Source organism: Lissotriton helveticus, chromosome 7, assembly GCF_964261635.1.
Source record: "Lissotriton helveticus chromosome 7, aLisHel1.1, whole genome shotgun sequence".
NCBI lineage: Eukaryota > Metazoa > Chordata > Amphibia > Caudata > Salamandridae > Lissotriton > Lissotriton helveticus.
Genome location: NC_136068.1, coordinates 470,489,423 through 470,515,818, shown reverse-complemented (window position 1 = coordinate 470,515,818; position 26,396 = coordinate 470,489,423).

The following is a 26,396-nucleotide window of genomic DNA, read 5'->3' as shown; positions in this document are numbered from 1 at the left end:
TAGCTAGAAATGGCTACTACTACTCACCAAGCCCGGGGACCTCTACGCCGAGCACGTCCAGCAAGTCCCATTCCCGGTCCATGACATCCGTCCAGCGGTGGGTGGCCTGGTTATAGGTGCGCCGGACCCCAGAGAGCTTAAACATGGCCCGGCACACCTTCTCCCACCGCTTCCGGCGCTCCCGGATGCCATAGCCGGTTGCGATTTTGCCGCCTCCCAGGATCGTCTTGGGGAGGCGGCGCTGGACGTGGAAGATGAGTGCGGCCACCTCCTCCGCGCTAAAGATCTCCCGTGGCATCACTTGCTCCCACCTCAAACGCCCGCACGGGAGCCGGGCACGGGGTGCGGGACCCTTCCCCTTCTCAGGGTGCTTCCCGGCTCCCTTTACCATGGTCTGGGCAGAAATGAGTTAAATAATAAAGAAGAAATAAAATAGGGAAGAAGAAAATAAAAGAGTTTAAAAAAGTAGTTTAAAATTAACAAAAAGTAGCAGAAAACACAAAAATATAGAGCTAGAAAAATAGAGGGATAGATAATAAGTAAAATAGATCAAATAAACTTCAAAAAAAGAAAAGGATGGCAGAGATTCAGAGAGGATACAGAAAGCATGCCCAGAACCATAGCAATGAATGAGAAACAAAATGGCCGCGCCCATTCACGACCGCGTGGGTAAGTTCGCGCGAGATTTTCCTCGCGATCACGCACGAAATTGTACTAGCGAGCAGCACACTTTGCGAGATTACACATAGCGGCCGGAAACGGAATTACGTCACGCAAACAAGATGGCCGCGCCCGTGTACGACCGCTAGGGTAACTTCGCAAACGTATAGCTACAAGCGCCTTGCGAACACGCAAAAAATCACGCGAACATACACGCCGCAAAAAAAATTGTATTTGCACACATTCGCGGCTTCCGAAATCGATCTCGCACGGATTCGCGCCCCGCAAATCGCGCGAAATTGCAGAAAAACGATTTTTGCTAAACTGAAAGCAATCAGCAGGTGCAAAAGTTCAAACTTAACATTAGTAACCATTCACTCTAGTGCTTCCTGAGGGGCCCCTCCAGAGTTCAGTTGCCTATTTGCAACTATTCCATGACCCTGCTATGACCCAAACAGCAGGCTCATAGAATAGCTACAAGTAGACCATAAAGGTCCTGTGAAAAAAAATTGCACTGCAACAGAAAGCAAATTACAGATAAGGAAGGAAGCAGGTGCCAGCCAGACTGGAAGTATCAAAATTACTGACACATTAATCACCCCCAAATTAATTCATGGCAGTTGAAGAAGGGCAGGTGTGCTTGCTTTCACTGCAACAGAAAGCAAATTACAGATAAGGAAGGAAGCAGGTGCCAGCCAGACTGGAATTTTCAAAATCACTGACACATTAATCAACCCCAAATTAATTCATGGCAGTTGAAGCAGGGCAGGTGTGCTTGCTTATTTCACCCCCATAATCTACAGTGATAAACAAACCTAATGGGTGGCAGTGAGGATGTACCAGAGGGTGGCATGGGTGTACCAGAGGGTGGCAGTGGTGAAACAGAGGGTGCTGTGAACCTGTGATCATAAACCAGACTTAGAAACAACATAGTCGTGGCCGTTGCGAGCCGAAAAGTAAGTTTGCAATTGCGAAATGGTCCACAAATCCTCGCGAACGCTCGCCAACACAAAAAACGTAAAAATCCGCAAATCCGCGAGAGTTCGCGGATCTTGCGTATTGCGAATCCGTAAATACGCAAATTCGCGTACGCGAGATCCGCTAGATCCGCCTATGCAATTTTTTCCTGATAATTATACGTATTTCTTTTATTTCATCAACAAGTGAAAAAGGATTTTCTAAAAACACATACATGCTATTACAAACATATTTTTTCTTATTTTTCTTTTTTTGCACATGTCATTATTTACAATAAATGCTATATCACTTTATACAAACATATATAGCCAACAGTGACCCCCTATCTACATAGTAATAATTCGAAAATGCCTCAGTTTAATTTAAATTCACTCTAAACCACACCATTCAAACTAACAGTCAACCCAAAAACACATACACAATCAGGTCAGAAGGGGACAAAGATGTTTTCGGTCTCCATGACCTTGTCGTGGGCTGAACGCATACATCGTGGTCGAAGTGTGTTTAGGTGGAATAAACCTTATGCAGACCACCTTCTTCAGGACCTTTCGCATCAAATATTATTCTAATATGGTAGAGGAACAGAAAGAATCTCGTGGGAAAATAGCTGGCTTTGGTTTCCTTCTCATTAGTTCACCAGATTGAGTGCATACCACTCTTTTAACGTCCAGGCTCTGTAATGCCTGTGTAAAGTTCTTGCTAAAAAAGATTTTTCCCCGCGCCTTTTTGGCCTTCTGCAAAGTTGTAAAGAATCATCCGGTGCTCAACCAAGCTTGGCACCCCTGTTCCTGATTAGATACTAGCACCTTTTGCGTAGTACATTCTAAGTGGCACCTCCTGTGTAGTAGTGTAGTCTGCAAAAACGTTTTTAGTATGTCCCTCTGCGGTGCTCACACAGTGAGATCAAGACTCTCAGCTTTCGTACTGACACAAAAACTTCCCGTAGGCCGCAGACCTCTGGGGCAGCCAAGTTACCACATAGCCTTTCTTCACATACTTAGGATCCTGCCATCACCTGGGAGCGGTGAAGGTGTCTATCAATAGCTTTCGTGGGAAGGCCTATATACTTACCGCTACTCTTCTTCTTTAGCCTTTGAGCCTCCAAGGTACCCCCTCCAGGATGAAGTAGATGATCTAGAAGGGGAAAGAAAAAGAAAGAAGTTACGGAGGACCTTTCTGACCGAAAATGCCAATCTACAATTAGAAAATAAAAACACACCCATATTAAGAAACACAGCCTTCTCACTTCTTTTACCGCCCTTCCCTCCCACAAGTTTCAAGCTCCTTTTTCCACACAACAAATGCTTAAGATAGATCTCTAGTTGGAAAGATTGTCATGGTTCCATTGTTAATCTTCTTTAACACACACATACCATGCATGCATAGACCAGAACATGAGGACGGGTGTTCTCTTACATCGCTCATAAAGCATGGAAGGACCTCCCACTCCACCTCAGAGCCTCCCCCTCTCTTCTTGAACTCTGCAAGAAGCAGAAGAGTTGGCTTTTCAATTAACCAACCTACCTTAGGGCCAGGCACAGACACCTGCTCAGCTCCAGGATAACCTTACGGGCAAATTTCCAGGCCCTAATCTAAATGTGAAGGCCCGCATACTGGGGACAAACAGGCAGTTAGTAAATGAGAGCAAGGGCTGGTGCAAGATGCGGGACAGGAAAAAGGTAATGGGGAGGATGTCAGAGAACTGGAGAAGTTGTGGGCTGGTAGAGGGAGCATTCTTTCTGTGCTCTCCTATGCCATAGGAGGGAAGTAAGTGGGCTGATCCGCACATGACTCCACCAGCCGACTTTTCCATCTAGTAAAATCAGGCCCGGTATAAATGCACCTGGAAAATTTGAGTGCAGAAACACCAGGTCTCTTGTGATTAGGTATCCCACCCAGGAATGACTCATAATTGTGCCCATAATGCCTAGAAATTGCTTTGTCAGTCTACGTTTTGGATTCTGCAAAATAACATATAGTGACATAACAAGCTTTGGAATTACTTTCTGTCCTGATACCTCAATGTTCAGACAGAGATATCCCCAGGCCTCTCTGTTACTGCTGCCAACGCCTACTCATGAAATTCAACAGACTCCAGCTACTTGATGTTGTATCTCTATGTCTTATGGCAACCGCCCACTTCTGAAGCCCTTTGAAAGTGGACCTCTTTATCTCTGCCATCGGCCCTCAGCTTCCTCATTTAGTGAATTTGCACCTGGACCCAGAAACTGGCAATGCTGGTAATACATTCAGGCACTCAATGCCTGTTGCCCTCTTCTCCAATCACCCTGTTGTCCATCTCTAGACTCTTCATGACTTAAAGCTGCAAGATCACCTTCACTACTGGCCTGGCTTATATCAAGAGTTGGGCTGAGTTCCAAGCCTTTTATTAAATGCTTCAAGCATGCATCTGAGTCAAGGTTACCTGCCTCTAAAAGAGCTTAGAGTCCTGCATGGTAATCTGGGTCGTCTTGTGTATGGAATGGGATATGGATGCCTTTGAATCAATTTCCTATCAAGTAGCAAGCTAACATCCTTTCATGTGAGGAGTTTTCTCTTTGCATCATTAATTGCTTGGCTTTTTTTCTCGTTGCCTACCCCTAGATTCCGTTCCCATTGACAAATATCTTGAGATGTATAGGCTGATGATGGGAAGTTGCATCTCAGGCCCTTATCACCCAAGGCGGTCTTTAATGTGGGACATTAGTTTGCTTCTATTCCCTTTGACGCATTGGCCTACAGACTCCAGCCGCCTGCTTAACTTTGTTGTGTGCCACAGTATTGACTACAGAACTAATATGCTACAAGAGCATCATAATAGAAACATTGACGACCCAAAAATTGCGGCAGTAAGCACATATTGAAAAGTATAGATGCACTGTTTTTAATCTATACTGTTTTTAAAGTCGTACTTCTTAATTATACTTAACGTCAAAATATGTGGAATTAAGTATAATAAACCTATACATTACTTTGTTAATAATTTGGTATTCGATATTTTTGCTGCAAAAGTTTGTAGTATGAATTTCAGAGATCAATAACTGCTACTTAAAGAACTCTCTGCCAAGCCATTAAGACGTGTTTCTATTAAAATTGTCTTTGAAGTCCAACTCAATGTGCGAGATCCAAGTCTTACTGTCCCAAGCGTGTGGTCTACATTTCTGAGAAATACTTCTTTCTTTAACATTAGTAATTGGCTTTATTGGCAATTGGCGAAAGCCAAGATCAACATATTTAAATGTGTTGCACACCGATCTAAAGGTAATACGGCTCTGAGTCCTCCCAAAAATGAATTTCTATTTTTGGTTTATTGCTTCCCTCTTCAAAGCCTTCTATTTAAGAATGCTGCTTCCCGAGTACTGGACAAGCTCTAAACATGCCATTTAAAATGTGTTTTCTTGCCTCGCCTCAAAATTGAGATTTACCTAGCATGGTGTGAAAAAATTATTAGAAACACAAAGACAGATATTCTATCCCATCATAATCACTTTTGACACCTATGTACCCCCTTTAACTTCCAGATGGAATCTCTTCTGTCTGAGATTGCCTCCAACCTTTCTTCCATACTAGGTAATTTTCATTAGTATTCTATCCACTGTGTTTTCTTCTTTTAAGTTTCCCTTGGGCTTTCTAGTATTCTGTTGGTGATAATCTCTAGACTCCATCCTGTCTTCATCTCATAAACATAATGGCCTTTGTTTTCTTGGTTACTGGTATGTTGGTTCACAAAAACGTCCTGTTATTTCATTTAGAAGATCCGCTTGTTGTGGAATCTTCTTTGTTGGTTCTCACGGCTCTCTCATTCTGCTGATTGTTTCTGGCTAATGATTGGCCACCTCAAGAGTGTTGCATTCTGCTGTTGAATTAATCCATTAACCCAGTGGTTCCCAAACTTTTTTGACCTGTGGCTCCCTTGACCTAATTGGCAGTTGGCCGTGGCTCCCCACCATTTTCTTATCCCGGTGGGGGATGCAAGCCCAACCTCGGGAGTACTTCCAGTTGTCTCCCTGAAATTAATTGGGATGCGATGAAGGTATTATAACCATATTTGTAACAAAATAAAAATATAACAGTTTTTTCATAAAAACTTTAGGTCGCTGTGCCTTGATGGAATTCAGGCCTTCTGCATCCAGGATCAGGAGTGGTATTTCCATATCCATTACGACTTCCCCAACTCCAATAATTTAGAAACGAGCTGAAGAGACATTTTTTTTCAATAGCACTGCATCATGATGTAGTAAAAGTCCACTCTTAAAGACCAGCTACCCTGCCATGCGCACGTGGACTGTGTGTCTTTGCATTATATAGGGATTTTGGGTGCAGACAGCGAGTATATATGCTCGCAGATTTTGTGTTGAATAAATGGCTTACATTCCATACACAGGGCTAGCACAGAAAAACAAAAACAGATTTACAAGTACCAGAATGTAAACGTAAAAGTAAGACTGGGAGACCCATTCGCAGAACACATGAAACAATTGAAGCCCTCTCGTGTTTTACAGATCACTTCCATTAACAATCATGACCCATACGTAACCACATGCGCAGCTAACCAAACATTTAACGTGGTTAAACTCACATAAAAGACAATGACATGGCAGCCGAAGGTATAAAAGGACATTATCATAAATTGCAGCCAGCAGCTCCCAGAAGTGCCAGCGTGTAAAGGCTGCTGCTGCTGTGCGTGCTGCTGGGCCTGGCTGGGAGTGAGCATGCTTGCTGGGCCCTAACGTGCTGCTAACATCATGGTAATGAGGACTCGCTTTCTGCAGATTATCCTGCACCTTTTCGGGTGGTCTGATCTACCGTCCTCCCGGAAACGCCTCCAAGTTCCTAGACTCCCGAGCGACTCTCTGGGTCACTTCCTACTCCGTTACCCACATTTTACTCTTCTTGGGGATTTTAATTTACACCTTGAATCCTTATCTGACTCACAAACTAATAGCTTCTTACAGACCCTCGAAATCTTTAATCTTCAACAAAGTGTCTCCTTGCCGACTCATTCACTTGGACACACCCTCGATGGTGTCTGCACAAATTTCCCTTCACTTATCACCTTACCCCCTCTTCCCCAGATATGGACAGATCACAATCTGATCCCATTCTATATTATTAAGGTACACCCTCAAACCATCAATAGAACTAATCCACATCGCGTCAATTCCGTCAACTGGAAAACAGTCCAAGAAAACCTTACTCTTAATCCCATCCTTCAATCCCAGTCCCCCGTTTTATCTGGTAACATCGAACTGGACGCAAACCTCTTCAATAATTGGATTTCACAAGAAGTCAAAATACGGGACCCTACCAATCGCCCCTGTAGAACTCATAAAATAACAAAAACCAATGCCCCTTGGTTTACCCCTGCTCTAGCTACCGCCCACCTACTCTGCAGGAAAGCAGAGCGTAAATGGCGTCGAACATACCACAATGACGACCACCTCTCTTTTATCCAACAAAGGAAAATCTACCTTTCCAACAATAAATCGGCTAAGAAAATCTTCTACGTCAATGCCATTAATAAAGGTAATCAGAAACAAAAAACCTTGTTTACAATAGTTAAATCATTCACCCAGCCCAAAGCACTTCAACCTGAAATACCCCCTTCCCAAGATTTTTGCGACAAAATATCAGATTACTTCGACGAAAAAATAGCCTCCATCCCAAAAAACTTCTCCCCCCCACATACTTCGCCAGGGCCCCCTTCTCCGGACCAACTAGAAACCTCAGCTGGTAGATTTAAACATTTCACCCCTGCCACTCTAGCTCAAACCAGAGAAGCTATCCTATTATGTATATCCGGTTCCCCCTCCGACCCCTGTCCTCCCAAGATTCTCCACCAACTCATAGACGTGGTGAACCCTATCATCAATGTCATAGTCAACTCGTCACTTAGTACCGGATCAGTCCCTCGCCTATGGAAAATGGGCTTAGTCAAACCTCTCATGAAGAAGGCTAATAAGTCCCCGACGGACCTGACCAATCTCCGCCCGATCACTCTTCTCCCGGCTTTGGGAAAAATAACCGAACAGTTGGTCTACAAAGAACTCAAAATCTATCTGGACGCTCATAATATACTTCACCCGCAACAATCGGGTTTTCGTCCCAAACACTCAACCGAAACAGCCCTTATTGAATTATCTGACACAATAAAAACGCTGCAAGACCAGAGGAAGAAGGCTATTCTTATTCTTCTTGACCTCACGGCAGCGTTCGACACCATATCCCACCTAATCCTGATCAATAGACTGACGGACATAGGGATCTCAGATACTGCCCTATCATGGATTAAATCATTCCTTACTGACAGGTGCCAAACTGTCGCGCTCGGCCCCTTTCAATCCAAAGAGAAAAAGGTCCCCTCAGGAGTACCCCAAGGCTCTATCCTGAGTCCCCTTCTCTTCAATATTTACCTCATCCCCCTCCTATCCCTGATTGAATCATTCGGCATACCGGTTACCTCGTATGCCGATGATACACAGCTGATTGTACCCCTAGAGGACAACTCAACCAAAGCTGAGCTCAATCTCAAAAACTGCTTAACAGCGGTCTTCCACTGGATGGACACTAACCATCTTAGATGTAACTCTAGCAAAACAGAGATCCTCCCCATCGGAAAGAACACCTCTTTTTGCCCAGCCCTCTGGTGGCCGGATAACTCTGTTGCCCCTCCCCAGACCATAAAAACAGCCAGAAACCTCGGCGTACTATTCGACTCAGATCTATCATTCGATCAGCACGCCAGGAATGTCGCCGGCAGATGCTTTGGTATAATAAAATCTCTAAGAAAGTTTTTCAACTTTCTTCCCCTAGACGCCAGGAAAACAGTAACAGTCGCCCTCATAATCTCACGCCTAGATTACTGTAACGGCCTCCTGGCAGGGACAAAAAAGTCCACTCTGACCAAACTTCAAAGCGTTCTTCACACGGCTGCCCGACTGGTTCTAAAACTACCCCGTAAATCATCTGTCTCTGCAGCCCTTAGATCTTTGCATTGGCTGCCCCTCCATAAAAGAATACTTTTCAAAATACTCACCATCGCCTTCCGGGCGTTTAACACCATTGGCCCTAAATACCTAACTAGACGTTTCCCCCACTACATCCCGACTCGTTCCCTCCGTTCTGCCCAAGACAACCTCTTGTCCCCTGCCAGGTACAACTTGAAGACGAAAGGTGGAAAAACTCTAAGCTTCCTGGCCATCAAAGCCTGGAATAGCATGCCAAAACACCTGAGACAACAGACCCTTGAGAAACCTTTCAGAAATCTCCTAAAGACTTGGATCTTTAACCTCCCCGACGACTGGACTAAAGCTGCCATCTAGCCCCCGTTAACTTCCTCGACTGGGCCTTCAGGATTCTGAGCGCCATGATGCTCCTTCCGGAGCGAACGCTGCGCTTTAGAAATACCCCCTCAAATATCAAATATCAAATGTAGTTGTGGGGCAGGCCCCTAACCCTCTTCTTAGAGCTGTCACCTGTCAGAACCAAGCAGCTGGCCCTAATCACTACCCCACTTCCTCAATAACATGTAAATTAAATGCGGGCTGCAGCACTTGACTTTCCTGGCTTTGGCATTCGCTGGCCTCGCTGCACAGGCCCAGCTCCGATGCTCGCCCTAACAACACGGTTGTGCGGCGAGGCCAGCAAGTGCCAGGGCCGGGAAGGTTAAGTGTTGCAGCCCACATTTTAATTTACATGTCATTCATTTTACAGGGTTTGTGCCATCATGTTTGGGACGGACATGGTGAACGGCCAAGAACTACTACACCCAGAGGAGTCTGTCAGTCACTCCGAAGTTAAGACCCCGGCCCTTTTAGAAGGAGAAAGGAGTTTGGATTTGAAGTTTTAAATTGCCATTACTGCCTCAAGAACGTATACGTATACATATACGGAACCTGTTTTGAGGCCGTAAACCTTGTCAAGTGTATTTCAAGTTCAGGCATGGTATACGTTAACTTCTATGTGGCATTACTCATTCTGGAATTTTGTGCATGTTGTGTTAGCTGGCGAAGTCGCCCACTGTACTTACACACAGTCTGACCTTTTTGGATACAGTAAGAGCGGAGAGATTATTATACTTATGCTTGTGCAGGACACCATTCAGATAAGTTTATGGCGGGGTTGTGTGTGGATGCGATCGCTACACGGGGCTAAACGCAAGTTATTAGCAGGGATAGGTATTCAGGTACCTACATTTCTTACAGTGACATTTCAAAGACGTGCGTGGCGCCCCTAGCTAGTCCTAATGGCGCACCAGGGCGCCGCAGCGCACAGTTTGGGAACCACAGCATTAACCTATCACTGACTTCCTCCCCTGCCATGTTAGACTAAGTTGGAATTAACATGGCCTCATATCATTTTTTCTCTTGTCATTCATTCTTCTTCATTTATGGCTACTTTTTGCATGGGACTATCACTTTAAATAGGCTGTATCTTTGGTGTGGTGCTACAGGCCATGTAAAGTTCAGTTAACATATCATGCCCAGCCTCTGCGCAGACTTCCCTCAAGCATGCGTGTAAGCATGGTGAATGGTAACTGGACTCCATGTCATTTATGAGTGTTTGAATACTGAAGCAGGTGGGATCAATTCTGGATAGTCTCTGGTTTGATATGGCACTTAATGGAGGTTGTGATGAGGGTTTTGTGAGATTTTGATGAAAATAAAACATGAAAAAACAATTTTCATCGAACCATTGTTGAAGAATTTCTCATCATGAATGACTTTCATCAGGTTGACGAAACCAATCTGCTGAAAGTAATTCTTGAAGAAACTTATGTTTTTTCATGTTTGATTTTCTTTTGTTGCTTCTAAGTCGGGTTCCTCAAAACCCTATTCCTTCTTTTCAAGACCCTCTTGCTTATCCTCCCACTTTACTCCACTTTGTTTACTAACCCCTACTCCCTCTTCCCAATTTACTTCCTTTTGTACATGCCACCTAAGCCCCTCCCTGATTTACTCCTTTGTTTACAAACGCCTTACTCCCACTGCTGTTGTACTTCCCTTTTTCAAACTCCTTGCTCCCACTCCTGCTTTACTTCCATCATTTTTCAATCTACCCCTTCCCTTCTTACTGCAATTTTTTTAACAAACTCGACATTCCCCCTCCCCTTTACTTCTTTTTTTCCAAACCCCTTAATCTCATTCCCACTTTACTTCCTCATTTCAAACCTCTTACTCCTCCTCTTGTTTTAATCCACATTTTTACAACCCCCTTTCTTCCACTTTTTCAATTCTCCTACTCCCTCTCCAGTTTTACTCTTTTTTACAAACCCCTTATTCCCACTCCTGCTTTATTCGTTTTTTCCAAAGTCCTTACTCCCCTTCTTACCTTACTCCCTTTATTTTTTACAATCCCCTTATTACCCCCTTGCTTTACTCTTTTTTCAAACCGCGTAAGGCATCTCCCACTTTACTCCCTTTTTATTTACAAAACTCTTATTCCCCCAATGGCTTTACTCAATTTTTCAAAATCCTTACTCCCACCACACTTTACTCCATTTTTTAAACAACCCCCTTATTTACCTCTACTCATTCATAGCTCCCTGCAGCCTACATACACATACACCACGTTCCCCTCTTATCACTTTATCATGTCGTCATTTAAAATAAATATTTACTTTTTGTACATAAATATTATCACTTCGTGGAAAAGGTGTCTCATCATTTAGATTTTTCTTTACATTGAAATTTTGACATCGTGTTGTTGTCAGGCCCACTTTCTTCATTTAAGTGATTAACTGGCAGATGCATCAACGTAGCCTTTTGCTATTCCTAAATAGCGATTTTTAAGGAATCGCTATTTAGGAATAGCAAAAGCCTATGCATGTAGGAATCGAAGCAGGTGGGATCAATAGCGATAGCGATTCCGAAACATTCCTTAATTGCTACTCGCAAATTGCTAGTCGCAATTAAGGAATGCTGTCCCATTCATTCCTATGGGCCTACAGGCCCATAGGAATGAATTGGAGATTGCATGAGCAATTTGCGAGTACCAGTAGGTACTCGCAAATTGCTCATGCAATTTCAAGGGTGCAAGGGTGTCAAAATGACACCCTGTTGCACCCCTGAAATTGATCTCTGCACATATGTTTCACACACACATGACCTAAGGGCATGTGTGTGCGCAACATGAAACTTTGAAAAATGCACAAAAGTGCTTTTTTCAAAGTTTTAGCAAATTACCATGAAGTTCAACTTCATGGTAATTTGCAACTCCTATTAGCGAATTCGCTATTTTTTTTACTTTCATGCATTCCATTTAAGGAATCTCAATTTGGGATTCCTTAAATGCAATCTCAATTTAAGGAATCTCAATTTAGAGATTCCTTAAAGTGCGATTTTTGCATTTGGGATGATGCATCCCAAATGCAAAAATACCGGGAGCAAAGGGGCAGATTCGGAGAATCTGCCCCTTTGCTCCCGGTATTTACTTTGATGCATATGCCTGATAGTAAGTAAAAATGACGGATTAGCATGATGAGCATCCCCAAATAGTGGAAGAGTTGGTATTCATGAACTGGAAGGTGAAGGTGGAAGCAGGGCTACCTTTAGAAATGTTAAACTCACCTTTTTAGCAGGGGATTGCTGATTAATCCTTCCGGGGCACTGCCATTTGGTTGGTGGTGGGGAATGTGGGGGGGAGTCTGCAGGTTCAGTTCTAAGTGAGAGAGAAGTTTCTTGGTAGAGCCTGGGCTTTTTGCCTTCCACTCAGTGCCCAATTCAGGCAGGGTGTTGAGCTTAACACTTAGGGGGAGATTTACAAAAAAGTTGTGCAATGCAGCGCAGCCCTCCGCGAGGCTGCGCTGCATTGCGCAATAGGGAGGGAGCAGGAGAGCACCATATTTTCAAAGATATGGCTCTCTCCTCCCCTTTTCTTTGCGCCGGCGCAGATTACTGCTGCCGTGCGCCATGCACAAACCTCAGCGCCGTAGCTCTAGGGTTTGTGTGTGTCTAGTATAGGTTTTGTACAGGAAGGCTATCCTTCCTGTACAAAATACTATGCTTGACACAAGGGAAAGCTTTTCCCACTTTGTATGCGTGCTGCACGGTACAGCACGCATGCAAAGTCGGAAAAGGTAGGAGACATTAAAGCATTTCTCCTTCCTTGCGCCTATTTGAAAGGGGCGCAATTTTCTCACGGTAAACCCAATCAACTGTTTTTAGTAAATTGGGTTTAGCATGAGAAACCTTGGGTGGTTGCATTGGAACGCCCATGCATCACCCTTGGTACGCCCCTGTGGTGCAAAGTAACGCAAAGCAGCGCAATGCACTGCTTCACATTACTATTATGTTATTTCAGTGTTAAACAAGTTTAGCGCTGGAAAGTAAATTCCCCAAAAAGATTTTGCATCGTTTTGCGTCACTTTTGTGAAGCAAACATGGCGCAAAAGCGTAGTAAACCCCCTCTTAATGTGCCCATGTTATGGGTGGTTCTACCTGGAAAAAAAAAAGTACTATTTAACAAAAGGGGGGGAGGGAGAGGGAATAGTGGATTCTGTCTCCCCTGGCAATATTCATAAACAAAATGGAATCCACTCGGTGGGGTACGGTTGTTACCACAATGGTGGGGAGCAACCAGTGTTGTATAAATACCCCTCACACACCAACAGGCCCCTTGGTGTCATGCTTCATCATCGGGGTCTTCGCAAACCTCTACGGGATGCGGCGTGCTACGACTCACGGCTACGTAGGAGCACTATCTGTGAACTATGTGTTGGTGTGTGTGGATAAATAATGTGAGTGGTGAGGTGAAAGTGAAAAATTAAAAAATACCTGCCACGTGAGTACTGAAATTTTTTTTAATTGGTCTCCGGCTGGTATCGTTAAAAGAGTGCTGGAGTGGTTGTTATTTACTGGTTAGGGTAAAACAACCATGTTAGTGCGTCGACATGTTTCGGAGTTAAAAAACTCCTTCTTCAGGACGAGGATGTGCACTACTTATCCCCACCTTACTCACATGTATGTAGATATAAAAGTGTGCTCTACAAAAATAAGATTAGGTGAAAATGTACCTATCTGTGTTAAATGTTGTAAGGTCCGTTGCGCCCAATTGGCGGATAAAGACACCTGTAAATAGAAAGGGTCTAGTAAACCATAATGTAATACACATATTAAACTAGTGCTGTGTAAATACACAGAAGGGTAACAAGGAACAAAAAATGAAGGTCCAGGAACCCTATAAAGAAAAAGAAAAAACGAACAACAAAAGGACTGGGACACACATTCATGATCTCTGGTAAGGCCCTTAGAGGAGAAGATATGACACTGATGTATTGCTTACTTATAGTAAAAGGTCAAATGGCCTCATGAGCCCAAACGTTCAGAGGGGGTCCGTTCTACCCGTTATGGCAACCTGTGAGGTATTCAAGGAAATGAATCAAAGCATTGTAAGTCCTCGATCACAATAAAGGTTTTCACACCATCCATTGTTCCCATACATTCAAACACACTCACGGTTACTTCTAGGGCTGTCTGGCTTCCTACCCCTCCACGCGGCTCCGACGAGTGATTGTTTAGTCAGAGGTGAGCCTTTTTTTTATAGTCTTCCTTTCTCCCCAATTAACCACTAATTGAAAGCGGAATGAGACCATATCAGGGCCTAACCCTTCGTTTCTATTCCGCATCTGCGCGCATCGGGTAGGGCGTTCCCGTGAAATGCGCATGTGCGGAAGAGCGGTGACAGCCAACAGCGCCTGTGCATCACGGTGGTGTCTCTCTGAATGCGTCGGCACAGTGTCTGCCGTTAGCGCATGCGCGAGAGAAGTTAGTACCTCGCGTGTGTCGGCCAGGATGTTTTTAAATGGTCATAATCTTGGATATAAGGGCTAGCTGCCAAACAGAATAAGGGCTTGAAATGAGGTTTTAAAAATATATAGTAATTTTGGGGAATTACGATCATAAATTTCCTCGTTATTGAAAAGATCCCTTTAAGTAGCAAGAGTAGTTATCACTGCATGGTGATTTTTAGGTTGATATCGAGGGCGTTTTGATTGACAGGATTTTTGACACAGGTCACTTACAATAGGAAAGTGAAGAGAGGAGTTGCCTCATATTGCTCATGGTGGGGAAAAAAAGGTTACAGAAGTTCTAGAAAAAGGGATATAATGCAATATCTGAGTGGTTTTGACCATAGGGTATCAGGGTTTTTTTTAGTTATTAACGTAGTTGGCTCCATGGAATGGAGTCGTTCAACCCAGTTACATCTGAGCCTAGACGGAACACCCATCTCTGTTCTTTCTCGAATAAGCCTCTTTCTGAAGGCAGTTGTTCAATAACCGTCCAATGTATATCATTTACACAGTGCTGCGCTTCAAGGAAATGGGATGCCATTTTTGTTGTCTGTTTTTTGCATCTCACATTACTCTTGTGTTCATTAATTCTGTTTTTTACAGCCCGTGTGGTCATTCCCACGTACTCTTTTCCACAAGGGCATGTGATGAGATACACCACATTGCGGCTGTTGCAATTCGTGACAGCACATTGTTCCCACTTTGTGCCGTTTCTGAATTCAAGACTCAAGCTTTTTTCAGTCAGGTGGCAGTTGTTGCAATTACCACACGGGTAATGCCCATGTAGACCTTGCAGCCTTGTTTGCTGTATTGCATTGGTTTGGGGTCTTGTATGGACCAAGATGTCTTTCAGGTTCCTCCCTCTCCTGTGAGCAAAGATGGGTTTCTCCAGATCTAGATTCCCACTTGTCAGGATACGCCAATGTTTATTCACCAGCTTAGATACCTGGTTCGACACAGGGCTGTATGTTGTGACACAGACTGTTCTCTCAGTTTCCTCTTTTGGTGGATTGTCATCCAAAAGAGCTTCCCGGTTGTTGTTCCGGGCTCTTTTCATAGCCTGGTTGATGATCTTATTTGGGTATTTCCTTTGTTGCAGTTTTTTACTCAGATCCAGTGCTTGGATTTTGTACTTCCCCACATCGCTGCAGTTACGACGCAGGCGTAGGAACTGCCCATACGGTAAGTTTTCTCTTAGGTGACGTGGATGAAAACTGTCGAACCTAAGGAGGCAGTTCCTAGCTGTCGGTTTAAAGTGTGTCTCGGTTTTCAAAAGGCCTGCTTCATGATAGATGTTTAGGTCTAAAAAGACCATTGACTCATTGGACATTTGGTGGGTAAACTTCAGGAAATCATTCTGGCTGTTAATCCATTGCATGAAATCCATGACAGATTGGTTATTTCCTTCCCATATGACCAAGACGTCATCGATATAACGTCTCCAGGAGAGAATCTTACTCCTGAACGGATTGTCTTGGTGAAGGATTTTAGTGGTCTCCAGGTGGTGTACATAGAGACCTGCCAGGCTTGGAGCAAATGTGCTCCCCATGCTGGTCCCATGGCGCTGCAAGTAAAGGGTTCCTTCATATTCGAAGAAGTTCTTAGTGAGGGCCATCGAGATACATTCCATCACTACACCTCGTGGGTTATGGTAGTTCCACTGTTTGCTGTATAGTACTTCCTCAATGATGTTGAGAGTTTCATCGTGTGGGAGACTGGTGTAAAGGCTCTCCACATCGAGGCTCAGTAAAATTTGAGAGTCAGGATTGAAAGGGTGGTCTTTTAGCAATTGGAGTACGGCTTTTGTATCCTTAAGATACGTATCGGTGGCCTGTACCAGTGGTCTCAAGAAAGCATCTGCAAACTTGGAGAGGGGTTCCAGTATAGACGCGATGCCAGACACGATGGGGCGACCCGGGGGGTTCTCTAGATTCTTATGATCCTTGGGTATCGTGTAGAAATAAGGTACTCGCGGGTTTTTTTGTGTCAAAAAAAGAGCCTCTTTTTTCGAAAGCCAATCATGGCTGAGAGCTTCTTCCGTCATTGCTCCTACTCGGATGCGTATGGACTCTGTGGGGTCCTCATCAAGAACCTGATAGTTCCTTCTATCTGCGAGGAGTCTCCTGCATTCTAGGTCGTATGCCGTCGTTGTTTGGATCACGACAGCCCCGCCCTTATCCGCGGGTTTTATGACGATCAGTTTGTTTTGAGATAATTCCCTCACAGCTTCGTTCTCTAGTCTGCTCATGTTTTGAAAAACTCTAGAGTCAGTATCCATTTTGCCTAACTCCGACATGACTGCTTTTTCAAAAGCTAAGACCTCCACTGGAAGCTGATTATCCTGTGGTGTGAAGGAAGACTTTGGTTTCAGGCCCGTGTCGGATGTCTCGACTCTGGGTGCTTGGTTGTGGAAGAAAGCCTTTAGCTTAATAGTCCTAACAAAATCCTGGACCTCTTTGTGTAGGAGGAATATATCTGGCTTGTTCGTAGGGACATAGCCTAGGCCTTTGTTCAATACTTGTTTCTGCATGCCAGTTAATGGCCAAGGGGATATGTTTATAACTAGGTCCCTCTCTTGCTGGTTGACGCTTGACCCGCTGTCATGCTCCTGGTGTGCATTCTGGGGCCTGGCTCGTTCACCGGTTGCCAGGTGACGTTGTTCCCTCTCTTGTTCCTGCCCCTGTTGGATCCTGGGCCCCATGATAAAAAAGGCTGTTGATTTTGTTGTGGCATGGTGGACTGGTCTTCTCCCCATTGTGGGTACATTGGTCCCATTTGTGGTGGGCCGTACTGGTATTGAGGGAACTGAAAAGGGCCCTGAAAAGGGTTGAACATGGGTGGCCCTTGGAAACATCGCCATCCTCGCTGGCGTGGATACTGGTTTCTTTGTTGGCGGTAACCGCTTCTTTGTTGTCTTTTGTTCCTGAAACACCCAGAGTTGGTACTAGATGAGCTTCCGTCCGAGTTGACGCTGTCGGCATCACTTACGTTACCACTAGCCACATAGTCTGCTTTGGTGTATGGGTAGGCCCATTCAGCTGTGAATCGGTCTTTGTCTTTTTTAAATTTATTAAATTTACTTTGTTTCAAAGTGGCCTCAAATTCTGCCATTTGTTTATTGAGTTCTTCCAACCCTTTCTTTAGATCAGCGGGTTGGATATATCCTTTTAGTTGGACCTCTAATCTCTGTATCTCAATCTTCAATTCTTGGGATTTTTCACTTGCCGTCTGTACTATTAGTACTAACCAGTCCCTGGTACAATGCCAGGAAATCAAAGACCAGGCTTTTTTGAAGGCGAGGTCATCTTGAAAGATAAAAGGTTCATTTTTCACCAGCAAACCCTGAGGGGCTAGTTTGTTCCTTAAGTACTCCCTCATTAATAGACCGTGTTGGGCAGCTCTGATCTGGACTTTCCGTACGTTCGTCAATTCATCCCAATCCCCTACAGTAGGAGCTGGGTTGTCAGTACTTAAACCCTCGAATGGATTATCCTGCCCTTTTCAGTTCCCTCAATACCAGTACGGCCCACCACAAATGGGACCAATGTACCCACAATGGGGAGAAGACCAGTCCACCATGCCACAACAAAATCAACAGCCTTTTTTATCATGGGGCCCAGGATCCAACAGGGGCAGGAACAAGAGAGGGAACAATGTCACCTGGCAACCGGTGAACGAGCCAGACCCCAGAAAGCACACCAGGAGCATGACAGCGAGTCAAGCGTCAACCAGCAAGAGAGGGACCTAGTTATAAACATATCCCCTTGGCCATTAACTGGCATGCAGAAACAAGTATTGTACAAAGGCCTAGGCTATGTCCCTACGAACAAGCCAGATATATTCCTCCTACACAAAGAGGTCCAGGATTTTGTTAGGACTATTAAGCTAAAGGCTTTCTTCCACAACCAAGCACCCAGAGTCGAGACATCCGACACGGGCCTGAAACCAAAGTCTTCCTTCACACCACAGGATAATCAGCTTCCAGTGGAGGTCTTAGCTTTTGAAAAAGCAGTCATGTCGGAGTTAGGCAAAATGGATACTGACTCTAGAGTTTTTCAAAACATGAGCAGACTAGAGAACGAAGCTGTGAGGGAATTATCTCAAAACAAACTGATCGTCATAAAACCCGCGGATAAGGGTGGGGCTGTCGTGATCCAAACAACGACGCATACGACCTAGAATGCAGGAGACTCCTCGCAGATAGAAGGAACTATCAGGTTCTTGATGAGGACCCCACAGAGTCCATACGCATCCGAGTAGGAGCAATGACGGAAGAAGCTCTCAGCCATGATTGGCTTTCGAAAAAAGAGGCTCTTTTTTTGACACAAAAAAACCCGCGAGTACCTTATTCTACACGATACCCAAGGTTCATAAGAATCTAGAGAACCCCCCGGGTCGCCCCATCGTGTCTGGCATCGCGTCTATACTGGAACCCCTCTCCAAGTTTGCAGATGCTTTCTTGAGACCACTGGTACAGGCCACCGATACGTATCTTAAGGATACAAAAGCCGTACTCCAATTGCTAAAAGACCACCCTTTCAATCCTGACTCTCAAATTTTACTGAGCCTCGATGTGAAGAGCCTTTACACCAGTCTCCCACACGATGAAACTCTCAACATCATTGAGGAAGTACTATACAGCAAACAGTGGAACTACCATACCCCACGAGGCGTAGTGATGGAATGTATCTCGATGGCCCTCACTAAGAACTTCTTCGAATATGAAGGAACCCTTTACTTGCAGCGCCATGGGACCAGCATGGGGAGCACATTTGCTCCAAGCCTGGCAGGTCTCTATGTACACCACCTGGAGACCACTAAAATCCTTCACCAAGACAATCCGTTCAGGAGTAAGATTCTCTCCTGGAGACGTTATATCGATGACGTCTTGGTCATATGGGAAGGAAATAACCAATCTGTCATGGATTTCATGCAATGGATTAACAGCCAGAATGATTTCCTGAAGTTTACCCACCAAATGTCCAATGAGTCAATGGTCTTTTTAGACCTAAACATCTATCATGAAGCAGGCCTTTTGAAAACCGAGACACACTTTAAACCGACAGCTAGGAACTGCCTCCTTAGGTTCGACAGTTTTCATCCACGTCACCTAAGAGAAAACTTACCATATGGGCAGTTCCTACGCCTGCGTCGTAACTGCAGCGATGTGGGGAAGTACAAAATCCAAGCACTGGATCTGAGTAAAAAACTGCAACAAAGGAAATACCCAAATAAGATCATCAACCAGGCTATGAAAAGAGCCCGGAACAACAACCGGGAAGCTCTTTTGGATGACAATCCACCAAAAGAGGAAACTGAGAGAACAGTCTGTGTCACAACATACAGCCCTGTGTCGAACCAGGTATCTAAGCTGGTGAATAAACATTGGCGTATCCTGACAAGTGGGAATCTAGATCTGGAGAAACCCATCTTTGCTCACAGGAGAGGGAGGAACCTGAAAGACATCTTGGTCCATACAAGACCCCAAACCAATGCAATACAGCAAACAAGGCTGCAAGTTCTACATGGGCATTACCCGTGTGGTAATTGCAACAACTGCCACCTGACTGAAAAAAGCTTGAGTCTTGAATTCAGAAACGGCACAAAGTGGGAACAACGTGCTGTCACGAATTGCAACAGCCGCAATGTGGTGTATCTCATCACATGCCCTTGTGGAAAAGAGTACGTGGGAATGACCACACGGGCTGTAAAAACCAGAACTAATGAACACAAGAGTAATGTGAGATGCAAAAAACAGACAACAAAAATGGCATCCCATTTCCTTGAAGCGCAGCACTGTGTAAATGATATACATTGGACGGTTATTGAACAACTGCCTTCAGAAAGAGGCTTATTCGAGAAAGAACAGAGATGGGTGTTCCGTCTGGGCTCAGATGTAACTGGGTTGAACGACTCCATTCCATGGAGCCAACTACGTTAATAACTAAAAAAAACCCTGATACCCTATGGTCAAAACCACTCAGATATTGCATTATATCCCTTTTTCTAGAACTTCTGTAACCTTTTTTTCCCCACCATGAGCAATATGAGGCAACTCCTCTCTTCACTTTCCTATTGTAAGTGACCTGTGTCAAAAATCCTGTCAATCAAAACGCCCTCGATATCAACCTAAAAATCACCATGCAGTGATAACTACTCTTGCTACTTAAAGGGATCTTTTCAATAACGAGGAAATTTATGATCGTAATTCCCCAAAATGACTATTTATTTTTAAAACCTCATTTCAAGCCCTTATTCTGTTTGGCAGCTAGCCCTTATATCCAAGATTATGACCATTTAAAAACATCCTGGCCGACACACGCGAGGTACTAACTTCTCTCGCGCATGCGCTAACGGCAGACACTGTGCCGGCGCATTCAGAGAGACACCACCGTGATGCACAGGCGTTGTTGGCTGTCACCGCTCTTCCGCACATGCGCATTTCACGGGAACGCCCTACCCGATGCGCGCAGATGCGGAATAGAAACGAAGGGTTAGGCCCTGATATGGTCTCATTCCGCTTTCAATTAGTGGTTAATTGGGGAGAAAGGAAGACTATAAAAAAGGCTCACCTCTGACTAAACAATCACTCGTCGGAGCCGCGTGGAGGGGTAGGAAGCCAGACAGCCCTAGAAGTAACCGTGAGTGTGTTTGAATGTATGGGAACAATGGATGGTGTGAAAACCTTTATTGTGATCGAGGACTTACAATGCTTTGATTCATTTCCTTGAATACCTCACAGGTTGCCATAACGGGTAGAACGGACCCCCTCTGAACGTTTGGGCTCATGAGGCCATTTGACCTTTTACTATAAGTAAGCAATACATCAGTGTCATATCTTCTCCTCTAAGGGCCTTACCAGAGATCATGAATGTGTGTCCCAGTCCTTTTGTTGTTCGTTTTTTCTTTTTCTTTATAGGGTTCCTGGACCTTCATTTTTTGTTCCTTGTTACCCTTCTGTGTATTTACACAGCACTAGTTTAATATGTGTATTACATTATGGTTTACCAGACCCTTTCTATTTACAGGTGTCTTTATCCGCCAATTGGGCGCAACGGACCTTACAACATTTAACACAGATAGGTACATTTTCACCTAATCTTATTTTTGTAGAGCACACTTTTATATCTACATACATGTGAGTAAGGTGGGGATAAGTAGTGCACATCCTCGTCCTGAAGAAGGAGTTTTTTTAACTCCGAAACATGTCGACGCACTAACATGGTTGTTTTACCCTAACCAGTAGATAACAACCACTCCAGCACTCTTTTAACGATACCAGCCGGAGACCAATTAAATTTTTTTTCAGAACTCACGTGCCAGGTATTTTTTAATTTTTCACTTTCACCTCACCACTCACATTATTTATCCACACACACCAACACATAGTTCACAGATAGTGCTCCTACGTAGCCGTGAGTCGTAGCACGCCGCATCCCGTAGAGGTTTGCGAAGACCCCGATGATGAAGCATGACACCAAGGGGCCTGTTGGTGTGTGAGGGGTATTTATACAACACTGGTTGCTCCCCACCATTGTGGTAACAACCGTACCCCACCGAGTGGATTCCATTTTGGTTCTACCTGGAGACATCCTTATTACTACCTTCTGGGAGGGCCATCACCTTACACAAGCACTGTCTCTGCGCTGCAGCCAGATAATGGAATCTGAAAAGGTACTGCACCAAATGTATTCCTGAACCTTCGACAGAGGATCAACATTCTATTCCTGGACTTTGTGTATGAAAGTGGGACCCAAGCTTTTCTAACTCATTTCAGTTCCAAGCTTCTTCACTAACCTAAAGGAATTACTTGTCGAGCACTAAGGTACCACAAGTGCCTGCATCATCCTGAATCACTTGAATCCCCAATCTCAGGCCAAGAAATTAGAAATGGTATCTGATGCCTCCCCTGACGAAGAACACTGGGGGCTGATGGTCTCCAGCTGGAGTTCTATGCAGCATTCGGGTCTAAATCTTCCTAAAGCTTAATGGATTTTTTACAGACGCCAGGTGCCTTGAGATCCTCCTGCCCCCTGCGGCTGACGCTACGGTCATACCGATAGTGAAGCCAGGTAGAGAGATCCTTGCTATTGATCCTCATATACACCAGTCTCTCTGGGCAACATTATCACTGAATGCATCCTATCCCTGCTGTCAGACTTAGTCCATCCCGACCAAAATGGGTTATTCCCAGTTGTAACACTCCTTAAAATGTCAGACTCTTCTATTCATTTATGAGTGAGACTTCCGACGATAGGCCCCAGTCTTTCTGCATCTTTCTTGACCTGAAACATGCCTTTGGCACTTTGAATTGGAAATATATTTCCGGGTTCTCTGATGCTTCAGATTTGGCCACAACCTTTGGAATGGATCCGATTGCTTTACAACAACCACACAGCAGTAGTAAAAACTGGGCAGTATATATCTGACTCATGGTAATATTTCGGTTGGCTTTTACATTTGGAAGTTGAGTGGGACCACTCCCAATACTTATACCACCGCCTTCATGATTATTTATATATTTGACCCATACTCTGTGCTCAGGGGCATGAAACAGGGATGTGCCCTATCCCCAATCCTATGTGCCCTTGCGCTTGAACCATTTGCAAATAAGATTCAAAAATGCCATACGGGAGGGACCATTTGGTAGTCGAACACACATACCATCTCCTTTATGCGGATGACATGTTCATCTATGTAAGGGATGTACACGCATATGTGACTCCTATAGCCCCTCCAAGCAGGGCTGAGTGACACTGCTCTGGGTCTCCTGGGTTCCTTTCTGACAGACAGGATCTAACTAGTCATCTGCAGTAATTTCAGAGCAGAAGCGTTCCAGCTCCCTTTGAGGTTCGACAGGGATCCTACCGTAGCCCCACTTTATTCAATCTGTATGCCGCTCCCCTTGCTAAACTGGTGCATTTATTCAGCTTTAAGGTGTTGTCCTATGCGGATGACACCTAATTAATCATCTCCATATCAGATGATCTGCCACTGGTAGCAGAGAAGTTTAAACTCTGTATGAATGGCATTAGCACCTGGATGAAGGACAATTGCTCAAAACTGAATGCCGAAAAGACAGAGATCTTGGTTTTTGGGGCATAGCATCCGGGGTGGCCGGCACCCTGGTGGCCAGAGACCTGTAATCCTTTACTTTCACCAGGTGAATCTGCTAAAAAAAAAAAAAAAAAATTTATAATACCCTCATCTTTGACAATCAGGTCACAAGGACTGTGAGTTCCTGTTTTTTTTTTATTATCAGAACCCTGAAAAAGATCTTTCGGCTTAGTCCAACTGAACTCAGAGCGGAAGTGGTCATTACCTTAGTTACATTGAGCCTAGACTATTGTAATGCTTTATACCTGAACATCAATAAGTCCTTGCTGAAGAGACTGCTGGTCATTCAGAATGCAGCAGCAGCCTGGAACTAAATGTACATAAACATCTTTCAGTGAGGGAAGGCACTTGCTACTTCTATTGGCTGCCATTTCGGAAGCAAGTGATATATAAAGCGCTCTGCATGGTTCATTTGGCTCTCCACCATCAAGGACCTGCGCCTTTCAGCAGAGCATTCCATTGGTATATCCTAAAAGACGGGTCAGATCATCATCTCTTAGAAAGGTGGCCATCCCCAGATTCCGCAAAGCCAGGTGTGGTAGCCGCTCTTTCTCATTTGCTGCACCTCAGTTATGGAACACTTTTCTGGCACACATTGCAAGGTTGGACCCCTTTGTGGTTTTCTGCAAGCAACTGAAAACCTGTATTTTTTTCCTTCCATTATTGCAGCTCTCTGGTCTCCGTGGATGCCTTCATAACTGGCCTTAGTGCTTAAACGCCTTTGGCGCTTAGTGCACTCTGCAAATTTGGTCAACTCTCTGAGTTGAAGGTAAACTATAATAAATCCCTGAAATTTCCTCTCTGGAACGTCATGCCAGAGTGAGAGAATTACTCGAGGAAGAGCGGAATTGCCAGAGCTCTACCACTTTTAAGTACCTAGGTATCCACTTACATCATGAGCAAATAGATATTTTGGAGGGAAACTTGGGTGGAGCTATGAGATCGATTCCCTTGCTGGCTCAGTTCTGGACCTCCCTCCCTCCACTTTCAATGGCAGAGTTACACGCCCTGCCAAAGATGGTGATGCTTTCTCTCCTCTTATTCTTCTTCACAAACATTCTAGTGTTAGTCCTCATCAGGGTGCTCCAAGACCTTGATTCCCTTCTGTTAGATCTGATATTTCTAAATTTACGGTACTATCAAGCGTGCGTTGGCCCAGCACTGGGACATAGTGGATCTAGAGATGGAAGTCAACCTATTCCTCCTTACTCTGTATATACCGGGCCATGGCAGGCACCTGTTACATGGCTCCATAAGACATTTCAGTGAGACCCCTTGATCGTACTAGCCTTGTTGAGAAATAAATGAGAGGAATCATTGAGACTAGGACAGGTATTCAATGGCTCAGATTGGTTAAGAACCTTCGAGTATCACCCCAAAATCCCCAGGAATGCCCGATTTCATCGCATACTATTTAATATTCTACATGAAGCTTATTAACCTCCAAATGGGTTACGCCAGATTTACCCAGTGGCAGCTCCTCCGCTAAGGTGGAGGATCGGCGCCCCACTGAACAAAAGGAAAAATAAAATGATAACGTATCGTTATTATCATTTTCGTTTTCAAAATGTAGCCAGTGGCACGCGGGTGTGAAATGGCCAGAGCAGGTAAAGGAGCGGAGTGCACTCCTTAAGTGTGCATGACTACTTGGCTAGCCAGCTGCGCACTTTGCATCTTCCCCACTAGGCTTGCTTTGCACAGCCTGGTGAGCAACATGCAAAGCCTCCCAGTCCCTGTCTGAGTGCCAGACCAGGGCGCTCAGACCAATCACATGCTGCCGGCCGGGACTACAGGAAGATGATGAGGACGGAGGAGAGGTGGCGGCCGGCCTTTAAAGGTAAGAATGTTTTAATATCTTTCTTTGTCCCCCTGCCCCCAGCCTCACCACCTGGGTCCGATAGCAGACGCTACTGGATTTGCCCTGTGAGTGCTTGGGCGCAATGTCAGGCGACTAAAGCAGATTTTCTTTATATGCTGCTACAATTTTAATGAGAGGTTCTTTATGATATCTCACAAGCCACTGAGTGATCAGCGGATACAAAAGTCCAACACTGTCTGTTGGAGTTGCTCCCTAGACCTAAAAGCAAGAAGGCCACAACAAGAATCGTAGATTTCTCTCTCCTGCTGGCTAAAAGGGCTTATAACAATGAAGTGGAAGTATCCACTTCCTGCCCTGATTTTACAGTGGAGAAAGGAGGTCATCTGATGGATGCTGGCTGACAGTGCTGCCCTCCACAGGATAGTTATGAAACTATCCACTGGACACAATCATGCATGAATGACATTAGACCGCCATGATGTTGTGAGCCTATCCTCTATTAAACTAGGGAGCCTATCATTCTGTAATACGGCTGGGAGGTCTTACTCTCTACAGTAATGGTTTTATGTGGTTCCTAGCCTGGCACTATGAATCTCAGCAGAAGGGCTGGCCCCAATTACTTGGCCACCATTGCTTTTAGGAGTGAAGCAAGATTCACGCTGTCCTAATGTATCCTTGTGGTGAGATGTAGTGAGAATGAGCAAATTGTACTGTTTGTTGTGATGCTCTTCTGGCCTATCCAGTTGACAAGCCATATTTTGAAACTGTATCTATGCATCTATGCATTGTATGTATCGGATAAGTATTAGGAAAATGTTTCTGAAAACCTGCAGCATGTATATCTGACTGCGTTCAATGTCCAGTGTCATCTGCATGATATGTTCTCATAAAACATTAGGAAAAATGTATTTAAAAAAAATACTTCTTCACTGACCATGGATGGGGGAGGGACGGGTATGCTGCGGATTACTCGGAGAGCTGCTGTTATCAATGGCTGGTATCTGTGACGGCCATTGTTTGTTAAAGGTGAGG